General features: G+C 52.6%; 1 protein-coding gene across 1 annotated transcript in view; it reads right to left on the bottom strand.

The window, feature by feature from the left end:
* Window positions 1-16,791, bottom strand: part of HS3ST2 (heparan sulfate-glucosamine 3-sulfotransferase 2) — an 80,906-nt gene that overhangs the window by 34,317 nt on the left and 29,798 nt on the right. The gene's annotated exons all lie outside the window — the stretch shown is intronic.

Raw genomic sequence — 16,791 nt, 5'->3', positions numbered from 1 at the left:
TAGCAGCCTGGGTCCATGTACCTCCCCTCTTACACAGGTGTCTAGTATTCCACGCCAACCTCCTACATTGGCGGTTTGTTGGCCTTTTTAAATATTTAAACAAAAGTCATTGAACATCATGCATCTCCTCTGCTATTCCCCTGAAACTGTTTTCTAAAAGCGGAATTTCCGTGTGTGACGGAGTCAAGGCTTCTCCTTCCAGAACTGACGTTCACCACAGCCCACAGGGGGTACTTCCTGCGCCCACTTCACAGGGGACAAGATGCTGTTATTTTGTCTTTTTTGTGTGACTACAAAGTCGAGCATTTTTCTTTCATTTGTAGACAGACATACACATTGCTAATTTGTGCTCACTGCCCAATTTGCTATTAGGATATTTGTCTCTTTCTTGCTTATATGTTATCAATCTGTACAGGTTAAGGGTAGTTCACTCTTGAATATGGGTTGAGTAAACCACTTCCCATTCTGCTTTATCTTTATAATTTTTTTAGAGTAAAAGTGATTTTATAAAGTTATGGAGCCCAATTTCTTAGTCCTTCTGTCCTGGGTGTCATTCTTAGAAATTTTTTGCCAGATGTCCCGGCCTTACCACGGTTTTGCTTCCCATGGTTTCAGTTACCTGTGGTCAACCATGGTCTGAAAATATTGCATAGAAAATTCCAGAAAAAAGCAATTCGTACGTTTTAAACTGCACATCATTCTGAGCAGCGTGATGAAATCTCACGTAGTCCTGCTCTGTCCTGGTCAGGACGTGCCTCATCCCTTTGTCCAGTGTTAGTCGCTCGGTAGCCATCTCAGTCATCAGATCCACTGTCCAGGTATCCCAATGCTTGTGTCCAAGTCATCCTGACTTTACTTCATGAACTACCCACATAACTTCATTGCAGAATTGTTATAACTGTTCTATTTCATTAGTAGTTGTTAATCTCTTACTGAGCCCAATTTTTAAGTTAAACTTTATCATAGGTACAAGTGTATAGGAAAAAGCATAGTGTATATAGCAGGGGTGGGCAAACTTTTTGACTCGAGGGCCACAATGGGTTCTTAAACTGGACCGGAGGGCCGGAACAAAAGCATGGATGGAGTGTTTGTGTGAACTAATATAAATTCAAAGTAAACATCATTACATAAAAGGGTACGGTCTTTTTTTTTTTTAGTTTTATTCATTTAAAACGGGCCGTAGTTTGCCCACGGCTGGTATATAGGGTGTGGTACTGACTGTCTGTGGTCGCAGGCATTCACTGAGGGTCTTGGAATGTATCACTATGGATAAAGGCACTACTGTATTTTTTTCCCCAGCAAAAAGGACTTATTTGGGGGAAATAAAAAGATTGCAACCTGGTATGTGCAACCAGAGTGAGTCAGGTGCAATCCCCCAGGGACACCAAGGAGAGGAGTTCTAATACAGAGGCGAGTGGAGGAGGGGGGGCTGTTACAACCACAAGAGCTCTTCCTATAGGGCCTCTCACCTGACACAGGGCACAAGCGCTCCGCCTGCGGGCCCTCCCTACCCGGCCTCGGGTATTAATGTTAACATTTCCCCCTTTTGATGGAGATTTTCCCCTGAAAGCATCACGGATCAACAGTCAGGTCCTCACGGCCCTTGGCCCCTCCGTGCCAGGAAGGCCCTCTCCTGGGCCTGACTCCCGTCAAAGGATAAGTGCACGGGCCGGCCCTCCCCGCTGGCAAGCAGCAGGGCAGGCTGCCCGCCTGCGGCCGGGCTGCGGGAGCCTTGCGGGAGGCGCTTTTCCAGGGCACAGAGTGTGGTGATTGGGGTTTTCAGCTCCTCGGAGCATGTTTTCACACTTTAAATGGGAGCCATCTGTGAACCAGGCACACTCAGCGTCACCCAGAGGCCTTTGCGGGTCATCCTGAGGGGCCAGGAGGGGAGCTGTTAGTTTAAGCAGCCGTGAGGAGCTGGGGTTTGGAAAACTGCAACTTTTCCTTAGAGAATGCATGTCCCTTTAAAGCCAAAGTTTTAACAGGTGCGTGCTGTCTTCCTGTGAGGGCACCTCACCTGCTTGCTGACGAGCCCCAGAGATGTGTGTGTGTGTGTGTGTGGGGGGGGGTGGGCAGATATTCTCTGGAGCCTCTAAATGTGTCGATCATAAACCAAGAAGTCCCCCAGGTATGCCTCAGCAAAAAGGGTTTCCTCCTGACAGCATGATGGCAGTCTGCGGCCCGCGACCATGCACGCCACATACAAGTCCTGGCACCACTGTATTTTTAACATTAAAATCTGTAACCACGATGAGACATTTTGATATGTGTGAGAGGAGCGTGTTTTCCAAATAGCGAGCCAGGTGTCCCAACACCATTTTTGAGTAAGTCTGTCCCACAGGTTCAAATCCCACTTTATCATATTAAATCATGTATTCTATCCACCGATGCTTTTCATAGTAGCACTATAGTTTTAACTATTATAAACTTATCTCCATGTTCAGGATTTTTTCAGTATTTTCACCGATCTCCAGGAATATGTTTCCCTTTGTTTGAATAAAAGAATAAATTAGCTCTGTGGCCCAGTTGGTTGGAACATCACCGCGACACCAAAGGGTTGCGGGTTTGATTCCCAGTCAGGGCACACACCCAGATTTGAGGTTCAGTCCTTGGTCAGGGTGCGTGCAGGAGGCAACCAGCCAATGCTTCTCTCTCTCCCTCTCCCTCTCCCTTCCTCTCTCTCTAAGATCAATGGAAACATATCCTCAGGTGAGGATTAAAAATAATCAATTAATCAATTAATTATTTTGAGAATGACTGACATCCAGATACATGCCATGCCCTCCACTTCTGTTTACATTATCTAGTAAAGTTTTGTAGTTTTCTTCATATATTTTCTGTGCATTTATTTAATATTTTTATTTCCATTGTAAACAACCCTGCTCCCCCAACACACACACTATTGTTGAATTGGTGTGCGTGAGTGTGTGTGTGTGTGTGTGTGTGTGTGTGTGTTTTCCCCTCTGCCAAACTTACTAGTTTTAACAGACTGTTGGTTGATGCACTTGGGTTCTATGGGCAGATAATACCATCATCCGCTAACTGTGAAAAAGAAAAAGGTCACTTCTTTTCAGGATTTGTGACGATGTTACCTTCTTCCTTGTCTATTCCATTGGCTAGACCTTCCAGAACAACACTAAGTAACTGCAGTCATGGCGCTGTTCTAGGCTTTACATTTAAATGCTGCTTAAACACGATATAGGCTGCCAGTCAGGCACATAAAACAGGTAACTTCTAGTCCGAAGTTACTTTGTTTTCATAAATGACCACGACTTCCATGAATGCCTCATGTAACAGCCATCCCATCCACGGTGCACCGTTCCCTCCTTCCGAGCCACTCCAGTGCTCCCGGTGCATCATGGGCATCTGAGTAACAAGCCGTTCCTAGCATTCTGGAAGACACCCCCTTGGATGCACCCCCCAACACACACACACACACACTCTCTAGCCGTGCATTTCTTTTGCTGATTTAGCTGAACACTATTTACTCCTGTATCATTCAGGGTTTATGCATCTGTATTCAAAGTTTGGTATCAGAGCAATCCAATTTGCTCACATTTTTATATGTCTGAACAGCATAAATAACCTAGGTCCTTGAGTATTTGATTAAACTCACACACAAAATCTTTTTGGTCTTGCAGATTCTTTTGGACATTATTTTCAAATGCATGTAAAATTGTTAGCATATTTTCAGTTTTTCTACACCTTCTTGAATCAAGTTTCCCCCCCTAAAAAACCCATCTGCTTAAATGAAGTTTTACCTTTTAATAAATGCAATATATATATATATATATATATATATATATATATGTATAGTTTCTCTAATATTGTACATTCGAGTTTTCGTTTTTCCTTGATTTACCTATCAAGACATCTATTTTGCCTTTTTTAAAAGCAGCACTTGTGTTTATTTATTAATCAGTGTCTTGAGGGCCATGCTCCCAGAAGTAGCAACATGTGACCTGTATGTGTTCAGTAGCTAGAACAGATACACGGGGTCTGTCTGCCGGGTCTGCATCTCCTTTCACGAGCAGCCCTTCACCACAGGAGTGGCCCTGCAGCCACGACTGGACTGGGCTGAGCTGGGCCAGCTGTGGACTGGGTTCCAACTACGGCAGTCAGGCCATCTCTCCTGGAACCTGGAACCAAGATCAGAACCGCTGCCTTGGTTCTGGCTCATTCTTCATGTGGCCGTGGGGTCCCCACACTGGGTTCCGGGAAAGATCCTGTAGCTGTGTGAGAACTCCCCTCTTCGCCTAATTTGAATAGGTTCCTGCTACTTGTAACCTGCTGATACTTAGGACAGCCAGCGAGGGTCGGAAGCTCATCATCACAGCACCAGCTCCACGAGCAGAGGGATTACCTGCTGACCGTGATGCGTGCCCTCGGCGGCAGGCACCGTGTGGACCGGACGACTCTGACAGTCCCTCTATCCTTTTAGTTTTTCAGTTGATATGTTACCTGAGACTTCCATTTTCACCCTGCTTATTACTAAGAGAATGTGTGTCCCATACATTCAGGCTGCCCTGGTGCTGGGCATTTAGCTAAGCTACTCCGTGGGACTGCTGCCTGGCATCCATTTGTGGGGCCAAGTGGCCGGAAGGGGCTTAAACGGACACTAGCCCCTCATGCAAGCACACACCGAGCTAACAGGGGGCAGAGAGCTCTGGCACACACAGACGAGAGGCCATGTGAAGACAGAGCATTGAGGGGCCTGCAGAAGCTGGCCTTGAAGACGAGAGTGATGTGGCCAGAAGCCAAGATATGCTGGCAGCCGCACAAACTGGAGGCGGCCAGGCAGGCTGTCCAGAGGGAGCGTGGCCCTGACACACCGAGTCAGCCCAGTGCTGCTGATTTTGAACTTCTGGCCTCCAGACATGCGAGAGAACAAACTCTTACTGTTTCAAGCCACTGAGTTCGAGGTAATTTGTTAGAGCAGCTTAAGGACATGCGTACACTTGGGCCACCTGCACACGATGCCACTTTGCCCCACTGCGTCTTAAAGGCACACAGGACACAAATCATTATCTGTTTTCTCCACTCTTTTCTCAGGGTGATAGGGAAAGTGGTAAACCCTAACTAAGGGGATGCTGCAAATTCAGAAGCGAACAGCCATGTTAGCCCGGGCCACTTAACAAGTCAACTCCAGTGTTTCCTTAGCATCCGGAACCAAGCAGAGCTGGTGCCCAGCTCCCAGCACTGGACCAAACAGACGTGGCAGCTGCCCTCACGGGCTGCCTCCCACAGCCCCACAGGAGATGTCCCAAATCTTTCCCTTTCACCCATTTTCCCTTCCTCCTGGTTGTCAACCTTGCTCAGCCTCTCTATAAAGACGGAAAACATCAGCCCACCCTGCTCGCCTCTGAGCCTGGGGCCCTCACAGCTACGTGAGAAGACTGGCTCTCGGCCAGCTTCCTGGGGGACAACAGCAGAAGCCACAGGTGTCTGTGTTCTGAGTCCAAATGACCCACAGCCCAGGGAAGGTGAGCCCGTGCTGCGGGAGCCAGGCAGGTAACAGAAGCGTGTGATATGGGAAGAGTTTAAGACAATGGATGCTAACCAGCTGGGATTGCAGGAATAACAGGGGCCTGTTAGTTTGCCTTTAAAACACGCTGGGAGGCCAATTAGATCCCTTCAACAAACCACAGGTTCCACCTCGTCCACAGTCCACCAGTGAGCAACCTCTGCTGCTGATTCCGCCTCAGGCATGAGACACACACCACACCAGGCCTTCAGATCCCGAATGCTTCCGCCCTGCTGGTGCGTCCCTTCATCTGTTCATTCTACAAATGTTCGCTGGATACCTGCGACGTGCAGGGCGCTCCGCTAGGCGCCAAGGCCACAGCTGCAAATGGGCCTCACGCTCACAAAGCTCACATTTCCCCGGGGGGAGGGGCAGGAAGACAAGCAATACAAATTAAACAAGGAGGAAGTTAAACCGGGGAAGTTAAACAGGACAGGGGAGTCTGCTGTCAGCAGAAGTCTCTCCAATGGGATACGCTGGGCTCAGGCTTGAAGGGTGGCAGGGAGACAACCGGGCCGAGAGCACCGTAGGGACCACTCCTGAGCTAGGAAGAGAGCTCCCGGGTCAGGAGGCAGAGGGGCCCCTGGCTGGAGAGCGGTGAGCAGGGGCAGGGGACCAGGCTGCAGAGGGTGGCAGTGGCCAGTGGTAGAGGCCACGGTAAGAGGTCTGTATTTTGTGTTTTAAGTTCCATTGACTCATGGCTCCTGCAGGGCGGCTCCCTCCCAACTCGGGATTAAAAATTAATTAGTATTCAGGTGATGGCAGAGGCTTGTCTACAAGAGACCCCGAGGGGCTGGCTTGGGGACTGCAGCTCCTCTAACTCTCAGCGCCGCCCCCCCCATCACCTTGCCTCCCCACAGACCCCCCAGGGCACAGCCCACCACCAGGCCCCATAGGCACAGGGCATCAACACCTGCTGCACCAGCAGCCAGCGGGGCCCAGCTCTTCAGGCCGTGGCTGGGCAGCCACCCCAGCCCCAAGCAGAGACCAGGGTGAAGCCGAGAGTCCCTGAGGGACCAGAGAGCGCCGGGTTCCGGAGGCAGGAAAGCAGCTTCAGAACTGAAGCCAAACGAGACGTGGCTGGTTCCCCGGCTCCCCCCACAGACACTGGAACCCGCCATGGGTCAGAATGGTCCTAGGAGCCGAGACCGGGAGAGACCCTCCCGGAGTGCATGACACGGAGAAAGTGAGAACTGCCGTGAAGAAAACACAGCACAGAGTGGGGTGGGAAGTTCTGGAATGTGGGGGGGTGGGGGGTGGTCTCACTCACACGGAGGCAGGGATTTGTTTGAGTGAAGCAGGGACCAGCCAGGTGGCCTCCTGGGGGCAGAAAGTTCAGCAGGACGAGCCGGTGCAGAGGCTTTGGGCAGGGGGTGCTGGGCGTGCGTGGGGTGGGCACCCAGGCTGGGGAGCTGGGCGATCCGCACTCTCCCGCTCCCGCGCCCACTCCGGCCACATGCCCACATCCTGCCTCCCTGTCAGTCTCGGGTCAACCACCACCTTCCCCAAGAAAGGCCCCAGGACCCACGCAGGGGACAGTGACCCTCGCTCCTCAGAAATACAGCTCTGGTTCCGCCCGCCATCGGGCAGTGCTCAGCTCCTGCCAGAGGCGGATGTTTGGGTCCCATTCAGCGACCGGTTACAGGTTACAGATGGCGGGCTTCTGCCTCCAGGCCGGCCGTGGGGGCGCTGCAGGAGAGGGGGGGCCTCCTGAGATGGCAGAGCCCACCTGGCAGGGAGGACTCTCCGACAACCAGTACGCTTTGGGGCGGGGTGGGGGGTGGGGTGGGGGGTGCGTGGATTCCTGAGGCCTCCCAGGAGATGGAGGGAGGTCTGGCAGCCATAGCACCGAACGTGAGAATGAGCAGTAAACTGTCGATGCAATTACACTTTCAGCAAATGACCACAGAACTTACTGGATCTGTCATCGGGGCTCCTGCGCATGTGTGAGTGCCCGGGAGGCTTGCGCTGAGAATGATGAGCGGCAGTTGCCCCCTCTGTGTGTGTGTGTGTGTGTGTGTGTGTGTGTGTGTGTGCGCACGCGAGCAAGAGCCATGACTCGTGCTGAGTCGCAGCCTACGTCACTGAGTGTCTAGTGTGAAGCGCGGGGTCTCTCCAGGGCCCGGGTTGCATGGAGCGGGGAGGAGTGGGTGGGGCAGGAGCAGAAAACAAGGACGGTGGCCCCCTCGTATCTCTGCTCGGCGACACTGCGTGTTCTTTGTTACGCTGATGCGGCGCTCGGCCATCCCAGGGCGGGCGGTCGGTACGGATCTCCCCGAGGAGCCCAGGGGGGCGGGCGTGCCCTGGGCGCTATGCTGGCGCGGGTGCAGAGGGGTGAAGGGACCCGTCTAGGGCCACACAGAGCAGAGCCGGGGCTTGCAGCCAGGCTGTCTGACTGAGCCCAATGCTCCAACCACCCGTCTGCTCACAGCTGCCTGCTCGCTCCCTCTCAGACGGAGAAGCTGGTGCGAGGCCTCCTACGACGGCCTTGGTGGCGGCACAGCAGGGCACTGTCTGCACCGGACCACGCAGGAGCAGAAACCACTTGGGTGCCTGGGCAGCTGAGTCAGCCGGTCTGCCGTGGTGTGTGCCTCCTCCTGGGACGGCCGGAGCGCTGAGAGGCCAGAGCAGAGCCCTGTGGTGCCCGGACGGCGCCCCCGCGCGGCGGGCGGCAGGACGGCTGGCGGAGTGGATGGCGGGCAGCGGACGGGCAGCCGGCCTGCCTCGGGTCCCTCCCGCCTCTCCTTCGTCTCCCCTCAGCGCGCCGAGTGGCTTATTAATTATGGATGAAATGGAAGCTCTAAAACAGAAGCTGACGCGGGTATAATCGCACCCTCCCTGCGTTTGCATGTCGTAAGAAGATTATTAAAAATGGATAAGGCAGCCATAATTGGGCTCTGGCCTACCAGAAACCTTAGAGGAAGCAGATGGAGCATTTGGGCATTTTCTGTGCTTTAATCTAAACCAGCAAAAAAGAAAAAAAAAATTGATTAGAAGCTTGTCTCTCACATTCCATTACTGACGTCCGGGCTGTCATTAGGGGGCACGGAGACGTCCTCCAGCAACCGGAGAGCCGGATTTCGCCAGGAGTTAAACCTGTTCTGTTTGTTCTCGGGAGAGTTTGGGCGCTCAGCTAAGGTTGTGGCAAATTTTCCTTCGACACATGTCCCCTCCGTCTGACCCGGTGGAACGGAAATGACCTCAGCACGTCGTCCACGGCTTCTGCCTCAGCGCCATCGCGGACCCTCCTGGAGACGCCCCGAAGCGCCCGCCGGCTTTCTGCCAGGGCATCGGCGAGGCCTGAGGAAAGACTGTCCTTCGGCGAGATAAGTGTCCCGCGTTCCCGTCTTCTCGGTGAGAGTGAATACTGACTCGGAAAGCAAGGGTAACAAGCAAGGAAGTGACCGGTCGAGGGGAGCATTCGCGGAGCCTGCAGGCCGCTGCCAAGTGGCCGTCACTCGGTTCGGCCTCCTGACCGTCCTCGGAGGCCAGGACTGTTACTTCGCAGAAGAGCAAATGAAGGCTCCAGCTCCCAGAGGTAGTTTGCCCCCAGGGCCCGACCTGAACCCAGCGGTCTGAACCCGTGTCACACCTCAGCCACATTTGCACGAGTCATTAAAGTTAATATTATTTTTGTCACCACACTTAGCATCAGGAAGTCTCACATCAAGTTATGGGTTTGAGACCTAACTGAATATACTTCTTAAAAAAAATCCTCCTCCAAGGATATTTTTCCATTGAGAGAGTGGGAGGGAGGGAAGGAGGGAGGGAGGGGAGAGGAGGAGAAAAGAAAGAGAGAGAGAGAGAGAGGAACATTATGGGAGAGAGACGCATCAATTGGTTGCCTCTAGCACGAGGCCTGACCTGGGCTGGGAATTGAACCTGTGACCTTTCGGTCTGGGCGCCAAGGCTCTAACCACTGAGCAATGGGCTAGGGCAAATATATCTATTTTTAAACAAACAGGTGTTATTTAGACTCTCTGAGCCTCACTTTCCTTATTTTGGGGTGATGTCTGTATATGTCTGCGGGGTTGTTGTAAGGATTAAATGACACCGTGCATATAGAATCCCCAGGGCATATGCTGTTTTAGATGCTAGCATCGAGTAAAGGGTTGCTACCGAGGTTATGTAGCATCTCTGGAAATGGTTTTATTCTCTTCCAGAGCCCAGCCGACCTGCCCCAGGACGGACTTCCACTGTCTTCCCGCCACTGACGCGCGGCCCCCAGGAGGTGGGGGGAAGCAGCTCCCGCAGTGAGGGCCTCTGTTTCGGAACCAGACCTGGGGGCCGGGGAGAAGAATAATCCTATATTGGCAGCAAGGTTTCTATTTCTGGAACATGACACAAGGTTGAGGCTCTACAAACTGAAACATGCACAAATAAGCCAAAGAAACTGCGTCCGGACTGGCAGCGCGGGGAAAGAGCCGCCGGGGCCTCTGTGGAGGCTGCCACCTGACCCAGCCTATCAGGCACCTTCACGCAGCAGCAAAAGGCACCCAGCTGGCACCCCATCTGCGGGGGGCTGAGGCGGGCACACAGGCACGGCCATGGTGGGGCTGGCCCTGGACATGGGGCGGCCGGACTGCGAGTGCCCGCCGCAGCCCTGCGAGGCCCGTCCACGCTGGCCACGCCGCGGAGGGCGTGGTCTCACAGGGGGAACTGAGCGAGTGTCTACAATGCACGTCTGTTGTTTGTGCCCCTGCCGTCCACTCACCCTTAGAGTAACAGCGCCCCAATAGTTCTGTTCAGAATGTGCATGGGCAGAGCCCAGGCCCTGCTTGAGAAGCGGCAGGCGGCCCTTGCTGAACCCGGGAGACTGCCCCACTCCAGGAGGCGACAAGGGGCTCAAAGGTGAGCATGTGATCTGATCAGACAACGATGTTCGCCTGAGCTCTTCCTGGGAGGCAGGCAGAGAAGAAAACATCCCTCATGGTGAACGTGGAATGTGAGGCTATGAGGACCGAGTGTGAGAGGCATCACCCCACCATGAAGAGCCTGAGGATGAGGCCAGCACATGGAGCTGAGGGGGCGGGGGAGATTGCATCAAACCCTGAACCCCGCCATCCCGAAGGCAGAATGACCCCTGAACCCTGCCATCCCGAAGGCAGAATGACCCCGAACCCCGCCATCCCGAAGGCAGAATGACCCCGAACCCCGCAATCCCGAAGGCAGAATGACCCCTGAACCCCGCCATCCCGAAGGCAGAATGACCCCGAACCCCGCCATCCCGAAGGCAGAATGACCCCTGAGCCCCGCCATCCCGAAGGCAGAATGACCCCGAACCCCGCCATTCCGAAGGCAGAATGACCCCTGAACCCCGCATCCCGAAGGCAGAATGACCCCGAACCCCGCCAACCCGAAGGCAGAATGACCCCTGAACCCCGCCATCCCGAAGGCAGAATGACCCCGAACCCAGCCATTCCGAAGGCAGAATGACCCCGAACCCCGCCATCCCGAAGGCAGAACGACCCCTGAACCCCGCCATCCTGAAGGCAGAACGACCCCTGAACCCCGCCATCCCGAAGGCAGAATGACCCCTGAACCCCGCCATCCCGAAGGCAGAATGACCCCTGAACCCCGCCATTTCGAAGGCAGAATGACCCCGAACCCCGCCATCCCGAAGGCAGAATGACCCCTGAACCCCGCCATCCCGAAGGCAGAATGACCCCTGAACCCCGCCATCTCGAAGGCAGAATGACCCCTGAACCACGCCATCCCGAAGGCAGAATGACCCCTGAACCCCGCCATCCCGAAGGCAGAATGACCCCTGAACCCCGCCATCCCGAAGGCAGAATGACCCCTGAACCCCGCCATCGCGAAGGCAGAATGACCCCGAACCCCGCCATCCCGAAGGCAGAATGACCCCGATCCCCGCCATCCTGAAGGCAGAATGACCCCTGAACCCCACCATCGCGAAGGCAGAATGACCCCGAACCCCGCCATCGCGAAGGCAGAATGACCCCGAACCCCGCCATCCCGAAGGCAGAATGACCCCGAACCCCGCCATCCCGAAGGCAGAATGACCCCGAACCCCGCCATCCCGAAGGCAGAATGACCCCTGAACCCCGCCATCCCGAAGGCAGAATGACCCCTGAACCCCGCCATCCCGAAGGCAGAATGACCCCGATCCCAGCCATCCTGAAGCCAGAATGACCCCTGAACTTTCTCAGTTGGGTGAGATAACTTCTCTTTTGTTTAAGCCAGTTTGTTTGTTTGTTTGTTTTTAACGTGACTTGTACATAAGAGTCCTGAGCCTCACAAAAAACCCTGGTTTTGAGGTGTCTGGACACCAGGGGTGTTTGGAACCTGCCACGCAGCCTTGTCACATGTGGCCTGTGGCCTCACCTTCCTTCTCTGTCCCCCAGCTCAGTCCCCGCACCTGCAGAACCCGCTCAGGGCCTATGTGGAGGGAGATGCTAGAGGAGCCCAGGGCCCTCTAACGGGAGGAAATGCGGCCCTGGATTCAGCTCTCAGCAATTAAAAGTAATTTAAAAACGGGAAGCCTATGAGGCTGTCTGTGTCCTAAAATGGGCAGAGGACAAAGGAGTGCTTTGACAATGATTTTCTGCAGGAAATAGAAGTAAATCCCATCGGCATTTGCTTTGTACTTTCAATAAAATTAAAGAAATGCAGACTCCGTGAAACAAAAACATAGGTGGGACAAAGGGAAAGGACTGAAACGAGTGCGGTGTGGAGGCAATGAAGCGAGCCACTGAAGAGTGCAGTTGGTACCCTATGCCTGAATGAACACGCAGAAGAGCAGCTAAGTGACGATGAGCACAGGCTAGAGACGGTTCCCCAGGATCAGCGGAAAAGGGCAGGGGGAAATGGTGAGAGGTGGCAGGCATTAAAGACAGGAAGTGGGATGTAGAACACAGAAAATTTATATCCGCGAATAGGATACCAAAACCAATATTCAATATGAAATAAAAAGTTTTCTGAATCAATGACAAACCAGCTCTATGTTTCAAAAGAGAGAAAATCGTGATCAGAAGAATACTGATAAAAAGACACTAAAACCTAGACATGTCTCCCAGTAATGTTCCAACTTTAAAGAACTCGACCTACGAAGGAAAACATTCAGGCTGCCTCTGCCTTCCCCTCTGTGCACCAGCAGGAAGGTACTCTCAGCAGCTCAAGGCTCAGAAAGTTCAAGAGTCACATTCCACATCATTGAAGTGATACTCCAGCCAACTATCAGCTGATTAAAAATACAATTGTGAGCCCTGGCCAGCGTAGCTCAGTGGTTAGAGTGTTGGTCAGCACACTGAAGGGCTGTGGGTTGGATTCAAGGGAGCCTACCTGGGTTTCAGGTTTGATCCTTGGCCCGGGTCGGGGGGCAGGAGGCAACCGATGGGTGTCTCATATGGGTCCCCTGTGTCCCTGCCTATAAACTGAAATGTTGGATGAAACGGGTGTTTTTCCAGGGAAGAACAGATCATCAAATCGACTGCAGAAGAGCCAACCTGCTCAGGCCGATACGTGTGCCAGGCTTCTTGCTCGGCCAGACAGCCAGCCTTGCGGACGCCCCATCCCCGGAGATTTGTATTTGCTTTGGCTGCCAGCGCAGGGAGGACGCGCGTTTCTGCTACGGCAGCCTCCCAGTGTGGGAAGCCCAGCCACCACGCTGGCTTCTGCGTCAGGGGTCTCTGCCTGCCCCCGGCCCTCTTCCCCGGGGAACGTGCCGCTGCCCTCCACGGCGCCTTCAGACCGGCTTCATCGGTACTGTCTCGCAGGATTCCTTGAGGTTTCCACCGAACAGGCGAAGCTATTTCCCTCCCATTGTGCGGATCACTGCCCTGGGAGTGTGGGGATGGGGAAAGACGTGGATGCCCCTCTTCGCCGGAAGCCCTAACTCCCCCTCATCCACTCCTGGACCCCTGAAAGAGGAGTGGTAGACACTGTACCAAATCCTTCCTCTTCCCTATGGAAAAGCTACTTAAAAGCCTCCAATTATACACTAGCCGAGACATGGAAGCTCCCTGAGTGCCCATCGATAGACAAGTGGGTAAAAAAGATGAGGTGCCTACTAGTATAGGCAATGGAATATTACTAGGCCAGGACAAAGAATGAGATCTTACCATTTGCAACAGCATGGGTACACATTGAGGTCACTGAGCTAAGTGAAATAAGTCAGACAGAGAAAGATAAGTGACATGCTCTCACTAATATGTGAGAAATATATTAGAAACAAAAACAAAACAAACTCAGACACAGAGAACAAACCGGTGTTGCCGGATGGGAGTGGGGTTGGGGAAATGGGTGAAAAAGATAAAGTGGGCCGTCTGTGCATCAAAGGATTGCTGGTTCTGTTCCCAGTCAGGACACTTACCTGGGTTGCAGATTTGAACCCTGGTTGGGGCATGTAGGAAAGGCAACCGATTGATATTTCTCTCTCACATTGATGTTTCTCTCTCTCTCTCCCTTCCTCTCTCTAAGCATGTTCTCAGATGAGGAATAAAAAAAAGTTGAAGGGGTTAAGAAGTATAAATTGGTAATTACAAAACAGTCATGGGCTGTAAAGTACAGCATAGGGAATACAGTCAATAATCTTGTAATAGCCATGTATGGTGCCAGGTGGGTACTGGACTCATAGGGGGAACACTGCCTAAGTTATACAACGTCTAACCACTATGCATACAACTGTAATTGAAAAAAAATTAACATGTTTTTATTCATGTTTTTATCCCTTGAGAGAGGGAGGAAGGTAGAGGGAGAGAAACGTTGATGAGAGAAACGTTTGGCTGCCTCCTACACGCCCCCTACTGGATGTGCCTGACCAGGAGTGGAACCGCCACCTCTTGGTACATGGAATGATGTTCAACCAACGGAGCCACACCGGCCAGGGGGAAAGTTGTTTTTAAAAACAAACAACAAAAAAATGAATCCTGTAAATGTGCACACCAAACAAAGTAGATGAGTTTCAAAACATTACGTGGATGAAAAGAGAAACAAAAATGAGTAAATACTATGATACACTGTGAAGTGCGAGAACAGGCAAAATTAATCTTTGGTGACGGAAGACAGAAGAAGATGACCTCTGTGGGTAGTGACTGCCGGGAAGGGGCACCAGGGGCCTCGCTGAGGTGATGCAATGCTCTTGATCTGGCTGGTGGTTACGCAGGTGTACACAGATGTAGAAATGGATCAGACTTGTCTACTTCACTATATGCAAATTTATCTCAGTTTCCCAACAGTCCCTCAAAGTGAGCGAAACAGCTAAGGGTATAAAATGAGATCGTATGTTCAGTAAGTGAAAACCGTTTCTATAATTTATTTTGTGCAGAACAGTCAGAACCTGATGCTTCTCTCAGTTTGGAAACCAAGACTATGTAAAAATATCTTAAGAGATTTTATAAATCTTATAATTTTATAAAAGGAACACCTTTCATCTTTCCTTAACGGGAAAAGAATGAATTCCTTTCCCTGGGGACATGAGTCACTGTCGAGGACATACAGGCATCAGGGGTGGGGAGGCCCGCCGGAGGGGATGCGGGAAAAGGCTTCGGGGAGAAACAAAGGTTAGTGACCGGCTGGAGAAATCCCTTAGACCAGCGGTTCTCAACCTGTGAGTCGCGACCCCTTTGGCGGTCGAACGACCCTTTCACAGGGGTCGCCTAAGACCATCCTGCATATCAGATATTTACATGACGATTCATAACAGTAGCAACATTACAGTTATGAAGTAGCAACGAAAATAATTTTATGGTTGGGTCACAACATGAGGAACTGTATTTAAAGGGCCAGAAGGTTGAGAACCACTGCCTTAGACAAACAGAATGTGACTGGGGGGTGGCGGGGGGCAGGCCTGGGAGGCAGATGGTCACTGAGGGCTTCAGGAGTCAAAAAAGAGGATGACGGGATGCGTGAAGGAAGAATCTTTGAGGCCGAAGGGGGTGCTCTCCTTCCCCAGGGGGTCGAAGAGATGGGGTCTGAGCTGATCAGCTGGGCCACACATTGCCAGAGGACGTGACTGGGGCCCAGAGCCGGCAAGGAGATGGCAAAGTCCACCTGGGAAGACCACTCATGAGCTTGCCTCACAAAACATGGTTCTCGCCTTTGCCATTACCAATAACACTCACTGAAAACCTGCCCCAAACTCAGGTTTCCAATCACAGTCACTTGCTACGGGGCTGGACGCTCGTTAGTCCCGCTCAGGGTGCGCGGCCTCAGCCTGCTGACATTGGGGGCCGGGTCATTCTTTGTCATGGGGGCCGTTTTGTGCACGTAGGATGCTCAGCAGCACCCCTGACCTCTACCGGCCAGATGCCCACGGCGCCCTCCTCCTAGTTGTGACAAGAACTACCTCCGGACATTGCCACGTGTTCCCTGGCGAGCAACTCACTTTCGGTGGAGAAGCTCTGTCCAGGCTGAGCTTGGGCCAGGCTCACCTGGGTGTGGGTCTGAGCTGCGGGCTGGGTCCCGGGCCCCTCCACGTGCGTCCCATCCTTCCAGGGCCAGCTGGCTCCCTGGGGCATGTTCTTATGGTGACTGCAGAGCAAGCCCAAGGACACCACACATTTCCAACCTTTGATCACGTCACAACAGCTACTCTCCCTTCGGGGCAAAATGTGTCACATGACCACACTCCGCACTGAGCGGGTAAGGAAGCATGCCGCACCACAGTGAAAGGGAGAGAGAAGGGGGTATTTCTGGAATTATGATTCAAACTATCCCAGCCATCAGCACCATAACTGCTTTAAAATTACCTTAGACTGAGAAGTTCTTTACCTTTTATCAAAACTAATGCTAGAGGAGACCCAGATGCAACAAGCAGGGGGGGGGACACGCCCACGGGACAGGAGAACACGGATTATATTGGGGAGCTTCCTCTGGCAGGAGGAGGGAGCTGCATCTTTATCCTCAAATCCACGCACAATGGCGCTCCCCTCCAAAGAGGGCAGTGGGGCTGCAGTGGAGAGAAGAATACTAGCTTGGAACCAGAAGTCCTGAGTTCTAGTGCTTTCTTGCCTAGCTGTTTGATTTCAAGCAAGTCCCCTGACTTCATTAAGACTTTGGTTTCCGAGCTATAAAATGGGGCTACATCAGTTGCTGCCCAATGGTGAATGTGAGGCTAAATTACACAATGCACTAAAGTACATGTGGTTGGTAATCTCCACGATGACCCCGTCCGTGCCTTCCCTCCCGTACACACACGCTGCTCCTCTCATGAGAGATGGGGTCTCATTCCCCTGCCCTTGGGTCCAGGCCGGCCTCAGTGACTGCCTGACCAACAGAACACAGCGGAAGTGATGTCCTGGGATTTC

This window comes from Myotis daubentonii, chromosome 4, assembly GCF_963259705.1.
Source record: "Myotis daubentonii chromosome 4, mMyoDau2.1, whole genome shotgun sequence".
Lineage (NCBI taxonomy): Eukaryota > Metazoa > Chordata > Mammalia > Chiroptera > Vespertilionidae > Myotis > Myotis daubentonii.
Note: the sequence above shows the minus strand (reverse complement) of the source record. Positions and strands in the feature narration are given on the sequence as shown.